Raw genomic sequence first — 14,958 nt, forward strand, 5'->3', positions numbered from 1 at the left:
ATTCAGTTTATCTTCTTCTTAGATAAATGGTAACATGCTTACACAGCTTTCTCCACTATTTCTTTTTTTTTTTTTTTAACTTAACAATAAATCCTAGGAATCATTTCATGAACTTATTGATTTTTAAAAAGTGCATCATTTTCCTACCCAGGTGAGAAATTGGTCTATAAAATGGGACCATTCGTAGGCAACTGCTGGGAAAAGGAAGATTTAAGCCTAATGTATTATTTAAAAAATATATGCAGATTGGGGCTTTGTAGTAAACCTTCATAATATGACTCACCAAAAACACAGCATCGCGCTGGGAAAAATTAGAGTAGGTGGCTTTGCTCCTGAGAGGCATACACAGTGTACAATTTTACCGTGCAGAATGCTTTTGCTACTACAATTTCCCTTTGCTTTGCCTTTTTGAAAAGTGATGTTCCTTCCTATTTTAGTAGCACCATTTGCATTCCTATTATTCACATTGAACTGAGATTTCCATTTTTATCTTTCCTTTGTTACTTGTTTTCATTCCAGAACCTCTTCCCTAGCTCTTTGCCTTTCGTTTATCTTGCCCTTAAATGGAGGCCTCATGCTATGGGAACAGTGCCATGAATTTCCTAACCATCATGCCAAGCCTCTTCCCAATTTAATGATATAAGTTCCCTTGAACCATTGCCAACAAAGTTAGGACATCCCACACATTTGCTATGGAAACACCTTCATGACTAATGGTCTCTCAAATTAAGTCATTTTACAATCAAAGCTAGAAGTAGTTTTAATTTTTTTTAATGTATTCTGCAGCTAGAAAAAAAAAAACAGCAATTCTTTAAAAGTTGTGAGTCACAATATTATCACACTCAGTCTAGCTGAGAGGTTGTTGTTGTGCGCTGTCCAGTCGATTCCAACTCATAAGGACCCTATAGGACAAAGTGGAACTGCCTTTCAGGTTCCCTAGGCTGCAATCTTTACAGAAGCAGATAGCCAGGTCCTTTCTCCCATGGAGCAGCTGGTGGCTTCCAACTGCCTTTCAGTTAGCAGCTGAGCACTTAACCATTGGTCAGGGCTCCTTAGTGGAGAGGTGGACTCCTGCAATCCCAGTTCCAAGGTCTGCATATAATGAAAGCAAGAGTTTGTTCATACTCACCTGTTTCTTTAGCTGAGTAGCCTCTGTTCTCTTCTGCTTTGTGTTTAAATGTTCAGGTGTTTTCATTATAACGCATTATTTTCCTTAGAACAGAAGCAGGAGTATTCAAGTCCCTGAATGATCTGAATGCTGCCAAATCACCAAATGACGTCCTGCCACTTTTTCCTCTCGTATTTTAATAGCAAATTACGTAGACTTCTCCAAACCCACCAAGCCAATTCAGGCCTTTATTCAAGCTATGTATTGTCTCTACCTGAGAAGATTTTGTCCATTACCCAGGTGGGTCTCCCTTTCATCCTTAAAAACCTCGTTCAGGTGTCTCTTGCTCTAGGAGGATTTCCCTGATCCACTTTTCTCCCCTGCCCAAAGAGAGTTGATTATTCTCTCTCCTGCATGATTTCTCACGTGCCCATCGAACTGCGACCATCCAGAGGGCAGAAACCATGTCTTGTTTATTCATTCCTTGTCACCTGGCACCATGCCTGATGAGTATTTGTTACTTGATAAATGAGGTTAATTAAATGATCCAATGAGCAAATGGTCATGTGATGGACTCTCCCATTTGGGAAAGGTTGACTGAACTACTACCTACATTGCACGTTAGATAAGTGTCTGCATTCAGACGTCCTCTGTTACACCTCTCTGTTGGAAAGGAACAGGGTTGTAACATATATCTCTGTTTTCTAATCATGAAAAATGACATTAAAGTGGTGGGCACTAGAGTCTGGCGGAAACTTTTTTTTTACTTGGAGGAGGCAAAGTTGGCTTTGCCACTCTGTTCTTTTAGCAAACCAATTGTCAAAACCCATTCAGACAACCATCTCAGGAATCCTCTTCACTGCACACTGGGCCTTCCTAGATGATCCTCCATGATGTCCATGTCAGCCTGTCTTGTTTCTGCCAATCCCGCTAATCCTCACTTTCCATATCCTATACCTCTAATTGAGGGCATTGGTGGTTAAGTGGTAGAATTCTCACCTTCCATGAGGAAGACTTGGGCTTGATTCCCATCCAATATGCCTTATGTACAGCCACCACCCATCCATCAGTGGAGGCTTACTTGTTGCTATAATATTAAGCAGGTTTCAGTGGAGCTTCCAGATTAATACAGACTAGGAAGACAGGCCTGGTGCTCTACTTCTGAAAATCAGCCAATGAAAGGTCTGAATCACAATGGCCTGATACGCAAGTGATCATGCGGATGGCGCACAACCAGGCAGTGTTTTGTCCTGTTGTATGTGGGGTCATTTTGAGTCAATTTGACTGCAGCTAACAATAAAAACAGCAACATATAGCTAGTTAAAGGCTGGCCTGTCCTGTAAGTCATTTCTACAGATCCCAAAATGGCAAGTAGCCAATCTGATGAATTCATCTATCCCATTGTGGAAAAGTAGAGTGGCGTTTCCCTTGTTGGATATAAAATCACCTAGATAAAATTACAGATGGCCAGGCCTTGTTCCTATGTTTTCTTATTCAGTAGGTCAAAGCACCTTAGCAATTTCAATGAAGTGAGTCTTGGAATAACCAGAGGAGAAGCACAATCCCAGGGTACACACTAGGCCCTCTAACGTGACTTTGCAACTCAGTAAAGAACACAGAAGGGAAACACCCTCTGTAGTTGACCAGCAGAAGTAAGTTTGATTCCACTTATGCCTTAAGAAACTCCAAATGCAATGAACCAATTTTGGGTCAGCTCCCCAATCTGAGAAATGATATTTTAGTCCTTCTTACATTTACCTCTTCATAAGGAATTTTTAAATACAAGTTCATTTGGAAGCTAGTAATATATTGTGAAGTCCTTGGGTGGTCCTAATAGTAAGGTTGGAGGTTCAAATCCACACAGAAGAAGTCCTGGCAATCTACTTTTGAAAAATCAGCCACTGAAAACCCTGTGGAGCACAGTTCTACTCTGATACATTTGGGGTCATCATGAGTTGGAATCAACTCAATGACGGCTGGTTGGTTTGTTAAACACTTTACAAAAAGTTATCTCCCACTCCTCTGCTCCATTACAGAGTCAGAATCTCGTGGGTATGATCGATCTGAAGTTGAAAATCTCAGCCCCTAGGAAGAGAATAACTTCACTTATACCGTTTTTTTCTCAGCATCAGGTTTCACTGAAGGAGCTCTGGTGGCACAGTGGGTGAGATCCCGGCTTCTAACTGAACGGTCAGCAGTGGAACACGAGAGAGAAGTGGCAGTCAGCTCTCTGAAGATTACAACCTTGGAATTCATGGGGCCATCCTACTCTGTTCTATAGGGTCGCTATGACTCAAAATCAACAACATCAAGTTTGTTTTTTGATTTTAGGTTTGATTTTTTCTTTCTCCAAAACCCACTCTTCCTTTCCTGACTCTGTAGTTGCAGCTTCCTCCTATGCTAATTTTTTTTTTTTTTTTTTTAATTTCTTTCCCACTCACTAATACTCACTGGGCTTCCCATAAAATCTTAAGTTTCTCAAATATCCCAAAGGAATTAAAGACCTAATTTTAGAGAAGGTAGAAAGGGCGTTCTCAAAGCAACTGAGAATAACCACCCTTAACTATAAGAGTGACAAAGGAGGAGGGGCAGTGGCCCATTTGCTGGGTGTCAAACAGCAGCGTCCTTATGAAGAAAGAACTCTCTGTAACAGCTGGGGAGGGACTGCTATCTACCACATCACAGTCAGCAGAGAAGAACAGGATGTTATGAGTACAGTGTGAACATCAGTGCTGGAGTCAAAACCATACTTCCCAGATGTATGTTTACCTTGTTTTCTCTGTTCTCAAGAGACAACTCTTCTGTTACATAAAGTATAAACCATCCCCACCTGGGGGGGAGGAGAGACACTGTAGACATGATAATCCTCCTCATTTTCATTTCATGAATGAAAAGAAAACTTACTATGGACTTAGAACCACATATCACCAAAGCAGCCTTGTATCTCCTGCTTGATTTCTTGAATCCTAAAAGACCCGTGCTTTGTCTCTAAGTCTGCACCATTGGTAGCTGAAGCAAGCCCCCAGAGAAGCTGTACAATATTCATCAGGTAAATTAGCTTCTTCCCGAGACTCCCCATGGGTTTGATGGTTAAAATGATGACAGAGAAATTGGCTGGGATTTTTCTGTTAAATATTGTCCGGGACTCAGAAAGCAAAACAGCAACAGGAGTAGTGACAAGGAAACTGAGAGTTAAGAGACTTTAATGCCTAAAAGTGGCCGTGCTTAGCAAATACTCATTTACTATCCTCAGTGCATTCCTTTCTAAATTGCAATTAGAAATGAATGCCTGGGTGATCAATGTCACTCAACTGTACATGCAGAAATTACTGAATTGGCGTATGTTCTGCTGTGTATATTCTCAATAACAACAAAAATAAGTAAATAAATAAAAGAACACAGGGGAGATTTTGGCCTATCTTAGAAAAAAAAAAAAAAATAGCATGCTTTTCTGATTAGAGGTTCTGAGAATATCTTAATAGAAGATAAAAATTAGAAAAAAAAAATCATTTAGACCTTAAAAAAATAAAAGACAGACAGCCACTGCAGTACACTGAGCTCCACAGAGACAGCACTAGGCCAAGCAGAGCCGAATGGAACTGGATGACTCTGTGCTTCATGGATGAAAAATAACGAAACATGGGCAAAGGACATCCTAAGAAGTCGAGAGGCAAAATGTCATCATATGCATTTTTGTGCAAACTTGCCAGGAGGAGCACAAGAAGAAGCACCCAGATGCTTCAGTCAACTTCTCAGAATTTTCTAAGAAATCCTTAGAGAGGTGGAAGACCATGTCTGCTAAAGAAAAAGGAAAATTTGAAGACATGCGAAAGGTGGACGAGGCCCATTATGAAAGAGAAATGAAAACCTATATGCCTGCTAAAGTAGAAACAAAGAAGAAGTACAAGGACCCCAATGTATCCAAGAGGCTTCTTTCAGATTCTTCTTGTTTTGTTCTGAATATCACCCAAAAATCAAAGGGAAAACTATTGGCCCATCCATTGGTGATGTTGCAAAGAAGTTCAGAGAGATGTGGAACAATAGTGCTACCGATAACAAGCAGCCTTACGAGAAGAAGGCTGAAGGAGAAATATAAAAAGGATATGGCTGCATATCGGGCTAAAGGAAAACCTGAGGCCGCCAAAAAGGGAGGAGTCAAAGCTGAGAAAAGCAAGAAAAAGAAGGAAGAGGAGGAAGATGATGAAGAGGAGGAGGATGAAGAAGATGAAGATGATGATGGTAAATAAGTTGGTACTAGCGCAGTTTTTTTTTCCTTGTCTATAAAGAATTTTATGCTCCTGTACACAGCTCATTCCTTAAAAAAAAAAAAATCGAAATATAAGGCTGCGAAAGATTTGTTTGTCTTTAAAAAAAGAAAGAAATGCCTGGGATGAAAGGTCCACAAGCTGTCAGGCCTCACTTTCATCAAATATCACCACATCAAATATCACATCAACCAAACGTGCTGCCTCCAAGTCATTCCAACTCACAGTGACCCTGAGGCCACAGCAGAACTTCCCCGTAGGTTTTCCAAGACTGTAATCTTTACAGAAACAGACTGCCACATCTTTCTCCAGCAGAGCGGCTGGTGGGTTTGATCTACCAACCTTTCAGTTTGCAGCCGAGCACCTAACCACTGTGCCACCAGGGCTCCTTCTGTTTTGGGGATAACATGTTCATTAATACTTTGGGGTTTTCTAATCACCCATATTTGAGTTTGAATCTAGGATGTACTACCACTTGCTGAGGTATCTTAAGCAAGTTACTTCACCTCTCCGAGCCTTAGTTTCCATTCTTAAAATTAATTATTATGAGAATGAGATCAGAGAGTGTATATTAAGGATTTACACAGGGTGTGTCACTTGAGAAATATTCAGTAAGTATTATTGTTATTACTATGAGACCAAAGCCACAACTAAGAACATGAGAAGGAGATTCCATGAAGGAAGATGAAGGCACCCAAGAAAGGGGGCATAGATATTGAGCAGATATCCTTGCAGTCCAAAAATTAACTTCTTTTCTAAAAGACAATTGCTGGTAAATAGAACATATGTGTTGTTGTTGTTGTTTTGTGCCACCAAGTTGATTCCAACTCATAGCAACTCCATTGGATAGGGTAGTTCACCAGGTCTTTCTGCCACGGAGCTGCTGGTGGGTTCAAAACACCGACCCTTCAGTTAATAGGCAATTGCTTAATCATTGTGCGCCAGACTCCTTTGGAGGACATATAAACTTCAACTTCAAATTGAGAGAACGAGATTTGCAAAGGTGGTGCAACTCCTCCCAGGCTTCTCACTGCTATTGTTAGCTGCCATCAAGTAGGCCCCCAACTCATGGTAACACCATGAACGATGGAACAAAATGCTGCCCAGCCCTGCACCGGTCCCACGATCAGATGAGGATTGAACCGTTGTGATCGTATGGTTTTTACTGGTTGATTTTTGGAAGTGGAACCAAGGCCTTTTTTTTCTAGTCCATCTTGGTCAGGAAGTTCTGTTGAAACCTGTTCAACATCATAGCAACATGGAAGCCTCCACTGACAGATGGGTGGTAGCTGTGCATGAAGAATCTAACCAGGTCTCCCTCATGGAAGATAAGAATTCCTCCCACTGAACCATCATTGCCCCTTCAGGCTTCTCATAAGATAAAGGAAATAGGAAGCCACACTGAGTCAGGCCCATAATCCCTCAAAACATTGAGTCACCATAGATATCCCAAAGGACATTTTATAAGCGGAAATGCTGTTGTGCTTGATGTCAAGCTAAAGGTTAGCTTTAGACGGGCTTTTCTTGATCATCATATATGATTCGGGCATTTATGAATTGGTTCCTGTTCATTTTTAGTTTTTTTTTTTTATGTTTTATCTCTATTTTATGTTGAAAAGAAGTTCACCAATTTATTACCTTTTTATATGACCCTAATTAATCAACTTGACAGCACACAACAACAACAATTAAATCTCACACAGAAACAGCATCCCCTTACTCTAATTTCCCTTCATCCTAGTATTTCATCATTTGATGAATAAAGTGGTGCTAAAATTATCACCAATTGTTATTACATACTTGTCAAAACTGATATTTTTTAAATTAAAACTAACTCGTGCAGCATATTTCTTCTTATAAAAGTAAGTTACTTATATTTAGTTGTAGAAAAGTTAGAAAATACAAATAAGCAAGAAAAATAAAATTAAGGAAAAGAGGAATAAAATATGGAAGAAAGAAAGGAAGGAGGGGCAAAATGAATGAAAGAGGTAACAAAAAACGAAGAGAGGAGGAAGGAGAAAGAAAGGGAGAAAAAAGAAAGGAAGACACACATACCACATCACCACCCAGAAATAGCCACTGTTAGCACCTTTATGTTGAGCCTTTCAAAGCCTTTTCTTTACTTATTATTTTTACCAAAAATGAGATTTTAACCTACTTTCCTGCTTCTGAGTATACCAGAATTATTAAATACCATTTCTATTAAGTTTGCTGTATTAAGTGTTCTTAACTTTTGCTTCATTTAAAAAAAAAAAAAATAGCTGTCAAGTCAATTTCAAGTTTATATTGAAATCTCCTGATATTATATGGAAAACGTGGTACAAACAGGCATTTTTCTGAGGAGATCATGGATAGCTTTCATCAAGTTCTCCAAGGATGCCTGCAATCTAAAATTTTTTAAAAACCTGTTTTAGAAGCAAAGCCAAGATGGTGGACTAGTCAGATGCACTAAGCAATTCCTCTGCAACAAAGACCCCCCAAAAAAAAACAAGTAGAACAGATACAGACATCAATCTTGGAATCTTGAACTTTAAGTGAAGGGATGAAGTATTAGATCAGAAGCCACTGAGAAGAATAAACTGATGGAAAACAGTGAATGCTAGAGATACTGAGTGGAGGTTCTCTGCCAACCAGCACAGCGCAGCCTGGCCATCTTGGAATAAAGCCAACAACCCCATATGAGGAGCACAAAAGGGCACCTTTACAGAATTCTTAATAGGAGATAGAGGAACGGTGTAGAACACCCAGTGCAAATAACATCTCGTTTGCTGGCTGCAGCTCAAGGAAGTGCCCAGACATTCTCACACAGTAATGAGAGGAGCATGCTCCTACAATCCCCACCCTTATAGTGAATAGAAGCATGAACCACACCATCCCTGCAGCCTTGATTGCCGAGGACCACAGTATGAGCCCCCTCCATTCCCCTGCCCCATCTAGCACCATTCTTCCCGCCTCACTCCTTTACCCTGCTATGCTGTGGCCACAAGCAGAAATGTGCTACCTCCCTCCCCGTTGATTCTGCCTTGCTACACCATGACCCCAGGCATAACCAGACCTGTGCTACCTCCTTCCCCACCAACTCTGCCCCACTGCACCATTGCCTGGAGCAGAAGAGACCCCGTGCCACCTCCCTTCCCACCAGCTCCTCCCTTCTGCATGACTACCCTGAGTGGAACTGGCACCAGGCTGCCACTCCCCAACTGGCTCTGTCTCACTGCTCCACAGGTGAACAACCCACCCCCGCACCCACACCAGCAGACCTGCCCACCTGCACAGTAGCAGAGGGACCAGCCCTGCCCATCCAGACAAAGTGGTGTGAACTATCGTTCCCACAGATGAGCAAGCAACAAAGCATGCCTAGTCTGCACACACAGACACATCAACACAAAACAAAAAAAGCAGGATGAAATAAACAAACCTACAATCAATAAACAAAGAAAATAATACTTGAATGTCTCAGAGATAGCAGACAATGTCAAAACATAAAAAAGCATGACAACATGGCTCCAATAAATGACCAAAATAAAGCATCAGATGACCTTTCAGGAGAAGAAAAGGCACTGGAATTACCTGATGTGGAAATCAGAACTTTAATATTCAGGACTCTTCAAGAGGTTAGGAAAGAGATCAAGGAAAACACACACAAAACTAAGGAAAAAAAATAGATAAAATCATGGAAAATACAGTTAGAACCCACCAAAACAAAGTCAAAGTCAAGCAAAATACAGGCAAAGCAATAGAAGAATTCAGGTAAATAATACAAGAAGAAAACATCAAAATAAATAAACAATTAGAAATCATACAGAAACAACAACTAGGAATTCAAAAGATAAACAACAAAATTTCAGAAATGGATAACTCAACAGAAAATTTTAGGAACCAATCTGAAACAATGGAAGACAGAATCAATGAAATTGAAGCAAATCCATTGATGTCACTTGTTTGAGGAAAAATCAGAGGAAAGAATGAAGAAAAATTAAGAAAACCTAAGCGTTATGTGGAATACAATCAAGAGCAAAAATTTGCTTGTGATAGGATTTCAGGACAGGCAGAGAAAATGGAAAACATAGACAGGCTTGTTGAAGATTTGCTGGCAGAAAACTTCCCTAATACCTTGAAAGATGAAAAGCTGACCATCCACAAAGCTCAACAAACACCATATAGGATAAACCCCAAAAGAAAGTCACCAAGACATCATAATCACATTCACCAAAACCAAAGACAAAGAAAGAATCCTGAGAGCAGCTTGAGAAAAATGAAAACTCACTTAGAAATATGAAACAATAAGACTAAACTCTGATTATTTGGCAGAAACTACGCAGGTAAGAAAGCAATGGGATGATATATATAAAACCCTGAAAGAAAAAAAAATTGCGAACCAAGAATAACATATCCTACAAAACTCTCAAATTCTAAGGCAAAATTAGAACATTTCCAGATAAACAGAAATTAAGGGAATTTGTAAAAACCAAACCAAACTTACAAGAACTATTAAATGGAGTCCTTTGGTTAGAGAACGACAGCAAACTGAGTCTAGAACACAGGATAGCATCAGCCAGATATCAACCTAGGTAATGAACTCTCAGTGGTAAAACAAAAGAATTTAAAACAGGGAAGCAGTGACCTATATAGGGTCACTATGAGTTGGAACTGGCTTGATGGCACCTAACAACAACAACAACAGAGAAATCAATCTGTAAAGGACAAAAAAGTCAAAAATAAAAGGAGGAATAAACTGTGTAGGTGTGTAGAACTTACAAACGGAGAAGTCAAGAAGATATCGAGTAATAAAAGACAGGTTCAAACTTAGGAAGATAAGGGTAAGTTTCAATGTAACCACAAAGAAAGTTAACAAACTTACCCATCAAAATAAAAAAGAAGGAAAACATAAAGTTTCAATAAACACAAAATCTATGATAACAAAAGACATTTCACAATCAAAAGAAACTCCGCACAGGAAAGTAACAGGAACGAACAAAATATAAACACCACAAAAAAAGCACAACAAAATAACAGTGATAAACTCACAGCTATTGATAATCACGTTGAACATAAATGGTTTAAAGACACCCATAAAGAGACAGAACGTGACAGAATGGATTAAAAAAAAACACAACCCATCAATATACTGTGTACATGAGAAGCACCTTAGAGACAAAGGCATAAATACATTAAAAATCAAAGGATGGAAAAAAATATATCAAGCAAACCAAAAAAGAGCAGGACTGGCAATACTAGTCTCATATAAAATAGGCTTTAAGGCAAAATTCACCATAAAAGACAAGGAAGGATATTATATAATGATTAAAGAGGCAATTCACTAAGAAGACATAAACTTAATAAGTATCTATGAACCCAATGACAGGGCTCTGAAATACATCAAATAAGTCTAAACTGAAAAAAGAAATAGTTTCACCATAATAGTAGGGGGCTTCAACACACCACTCTCAGTAAAGTACAGAACATCTAGAAAGAAACTCAACAAAGATACAGAAGATTTAAGGGCCATAATCAACCAACTTGACCTCATAGACATATACAGAACATTTTACCCAACAGCAGCAAAGTATATATGCTTTTCCAAATCAGGGAACACTCACCAGAATAGACCATATCTTAGGCCACATAGCAAACTTCAACAAAATCCAAAATATTAAGATAATACAAAGCATCTTCTCTGATCACAATGCCATAAAAGTAGAAATTAATGACAGGAAGAACAAGGAAAAAAAAAATATGAAACTGAATAACACTTTGCTTAAAATCCACTGGGTAATACAAGAAATCAAAGACAGAGTCAAAAAATTCCTAGAATCAAATAAGAATGAAAACACCTCATACGGAAACCTTTAGGACACAGCAAAGGCAGTGCTCAGAGGTCAATATATGGCAATAGACACATCAAAAAACAATAAAGTACCAAAATTAAAACATTAGTTAGTCCTACAACTTGAAAAAATAGAAAAAGAACAATAAAAAAAGCCCACAGTCACCAGGAGAAAATAAATAATAAAGATCAGAGCAGAAATAAATGAAATAGAAAAACAATAGAAAGAATCAACAAGATTAAAAGTTGTTTCTTCAAAAAGATCAACAAAATCAACAAACCACTGGCAAAACTAAAAAATAAAAATAGGAGAGGAAGCAAATAACTGAAATACGAAATGAGATGGGGGATGTGACAACAGATCCAAACTGAAATAAAAAGAATCATAACAGAGTACTATGAAAAATTGTACTCTAATAAATTTGAAAACCTAGAGGAAATAGACAAATTTCTAGAAACACACTACCTATCTAAACTAACACAAACTGAGGTAGAAAATATCAATAAACCCGTAACAAGAGAAAAAAAAACAAAGAGAAGAGATTGAAAAAGAAACAAACAAACAACAAAAAAAAACTCCCAACAAAAAAGAAGTCCTGGCCCAGATGACCTCACTGTAGAATTCTACCAAACATTCAGAGAAGAACTCGTACCAGTACTATTCAAACTATTTCAGAGCATAGGAAAGGAGGAAATACTCCCAAATTTATACTATGAAACCAGCAAAGCCCTGATACCAAAGCCAGGCAAAGACATCCCCTCCAAAAAATTACTGACCAATATCTCTTATGAATATAGATGCAAAAATTCTCAATAAAATTCTAGCCAATATTCAGCATCATATAAAAAAAATAATAATAATACTCCCCAACCAAGTAAAATTCATACCAGGTATGCAAGGATGGCTCAACATTAGAAAATCAGTCTACATAATTCACCATATAAAAAGAACAAAAGAAAAGAGTCACATGATCATCTCAATTGTTGCAGAAAAGGCATTTGATAAAGTCCAACACCCATTCCTGATAAAAACTCTCAATAAAATAGAAATAGACGGGAAATTCCTCAATACAATAAAGGGCATCTATACAAAAGCAACAGCCAACATCATTCTCAACGGAGACAGGCTGAAAGGATTCTGCTCGAGAATGAGAATAAGACATGGATGCCCTTTATTTAATATTGTGCTGAAAATCCTGCCTAGGGCAATATGGCAAAAAAAAAAGGGGAAAGAAAGGGGCTCCAAATTGGTAAGGAGGAGGTAAAACTAGCCCTATTCACAGGTAATACTATAATACATACAGAACCCTAAATATTCCACAAGAAACTATTGGAACTAATAAATTCAGCAGAGTAGCAAGATGCCAGATCAACATTCAAAAATAGTTTGGACTCCTGCACGCCAACAAAGAGAATTACAACAAGGAACTCAAGAGAGGAGCTCCACCTAAGGTACTGACCCAGCTCATCCGGAGCAAAGGAGAATGCAGAAAACCAAAGACTCAAGGGAAATATTAGTCCAAATGACAAAGGGACCACAAGTACCACAGCCTCCACCAGACTGAGTCCAGAACAACTAGATGGTGCCCAGCTACCACCACTGACGGCTCTGAGAGGGATTACAGCAGAGAGTTCCGGACAGAGCAGGAAAAAATGTAGAACAAAATTCAAATTCACATCTGACAGAGACCATAGGAGCCCCAGAATATGACTCATGGACACCCTTTTAACTCAGAATTGAAGTCACTCAGAAAGTTCACTCTTCAGCCAAAGATTAGACAGGTCTACAAAACAAACAATAACACACATGAGGCTAGTGCGTCTTAGTTCAATCATGTATACAAGACTAAATGGGCACACTTGCCTAAAAGCAAAGATGAGAATGCAGGAAAGGATAGCTTAACCGGACAAATGGAAACAGGGAACCCAGGGTGGGGAAGGAGACAGTGTTGACACATCACGGGGTTTGCAACCAAAGTCACAAAACAATTCATGAATTAATTATTTAATGAGAAACAAATTTGCTCTAAAAACTTTCCTAAACCACAATTGAAAAAAAAAAAAAAAAACTGTCTTACACTTCATTTTATAGATATGTCTGGGGTAGAGAAAGAGAGGGAAATACAGATAGATGTCATGATTTCTTTAACCAAGTATTTCAGATTAGACATTTAGGACCATTCTAGATTTTGGTTATTATAAACTACGTGCCATGAAAACAACTGTAGCACTAAAGCTTTAACCACATAACTATTTCCCCATGATACTGGCAGAAATGAAATTGCTGGGACAAAGGGAATATACACTTTTTGAGTGTTTACTAACAGGCATTGACAAAATTGTCACAGCTCTTAAAAAGTGGCTTTTTATCCCAAAGAATCCTCACTGTTCAGGCTCCACAGCTTTAATTCATGCCCTAGAGCTCTGCAGTGAAGGAGCCCATCCTCCTGCATGTACAGCAGACACACACAGGGGAAGGAGCAGCAAGCATTTCCTGCCTTTGGGTTTGTTGCTGACTTGAAGCCTGCCCTCCACCCTGGGGCAGAGTTGCAGCGCCTCTGTTTGTATTTTTTGCAAGGACACATGGGCAAGCCCAGGCAAAGGCAAACAGCCCACTGCACACTGATCACAGACAGAACATCTGGTGATTCCCTTTGGGGAAACAGAATGATTTGAAGAGTTGAGGCTCTGCCAATGGGAAATTCACACAATGAAAGCAACAGGTCCCATCCTGGTAGTTTCAAGGGAGTAGAGGGGGTAGAAGGAGAGTAAGCAAGCAAGAAGGTGAGGGGAAATAAGAGATCCCTCTGAGTTTGACTCATGTGCATGAAAAGATATAACCAGGATTTTAAAATACAGGAATGAAAAGTTTTCTGATTTCAGAGGTATTTTCATCCACGGGTCTTTTTAAGGAGTTTACTGGAACAATCTTAACCCACTGTTGTGGAGCTGACGCTGACTCACGGGGACCTCATGTGCATCAGAGTAGAACTGTGATCCACAGGGGTTTCAATGGATGATTTTTCCAAAGTAGATAGGCCTTTCTTTTGAGGCACCTCTGGGTGGACCTTCCAGTGAGCACCCAAATGCGTTAACCATTTGCACCACCTAGGGACTCCAGGAGCATTTTAGCCAACCCCCCAAATAAATGCTGATTGGTCTGTGTGTGCATAAAATCATACCTGGTCTGGGAGATTGAGTGCAACCTAGATCATAACAGGGGACAACAAAATCAGGGGTGCTACCCTTCACATTCTTATGGACTAACAACAGGTTTGCCACGGTTAACATGCAGCTACATGCTGTCTTCATTACCAAAGCTCTCCCCAAGCAAAAGAACAAAACTACCAAGTTGTTATAGGGAATTTATGAAGCTGAACACATGAGTATTTTCCTTTTTTTAATAATGGGTAAGTTTAACTTGGACTGTTAAATGGTGTTCTCATGATTTCAATTTTTCCAGTGGATCCACTACAGGTAGTCCCCAACTGAGGAGCCCTGGTAGTACAATGGTTAAATCCTTGGCTGCTAACCTAAAGGTTGGTGGTTCAAACCCACCAGCCACTCTGCGGGAGAAAGATGTAGCAGTGTGTTTTCGTAAAGATTTACAGCCTTGGAAATCCTATGGGAGAGCTCTACTTTGTCTTATTGGGTCACCATGAGTCAGAATGAACTTGATGGCAATGGGTTTTGTTTTGGGTGGAGTGGAACTTATTCCTCAACTTACACGGTGTTCAAGTTACAACGAACAGCACTTA

At 39.3% G+C, this 14,958-nt stretch overlaps 1 pseudogene; it reads left to right on the forward strand.

The window, feature by feature from the left end:
* The first annotated feature begins 4,747 nt into the window (after window positions 1-4,747).
* On the forward strand, window positions 4,748-5,355 carry LOC126075867 (high mobility group protein B1-like; annotated as a pseudogene).
* The last annotated feature ends 9,603 nt before the right edge of the window (window positions 5,356-14,958 follow it).

Source organism: Elephas maximus, chromosome 4 (assembly GCF_024166365.1).
Source record: "Elephas maximus indicus isolate mEleMax1 chromosome 4, mEleMax1 primary haplotype, whole genome shotgun sequence".
Classification (NCBI taxonomy): domain Eukaryota; kingdom Metazoa; phylum Chordata; class Mammalia; order Proboscidea; family Elephantidae; genus Elephas; species Elephas maximus.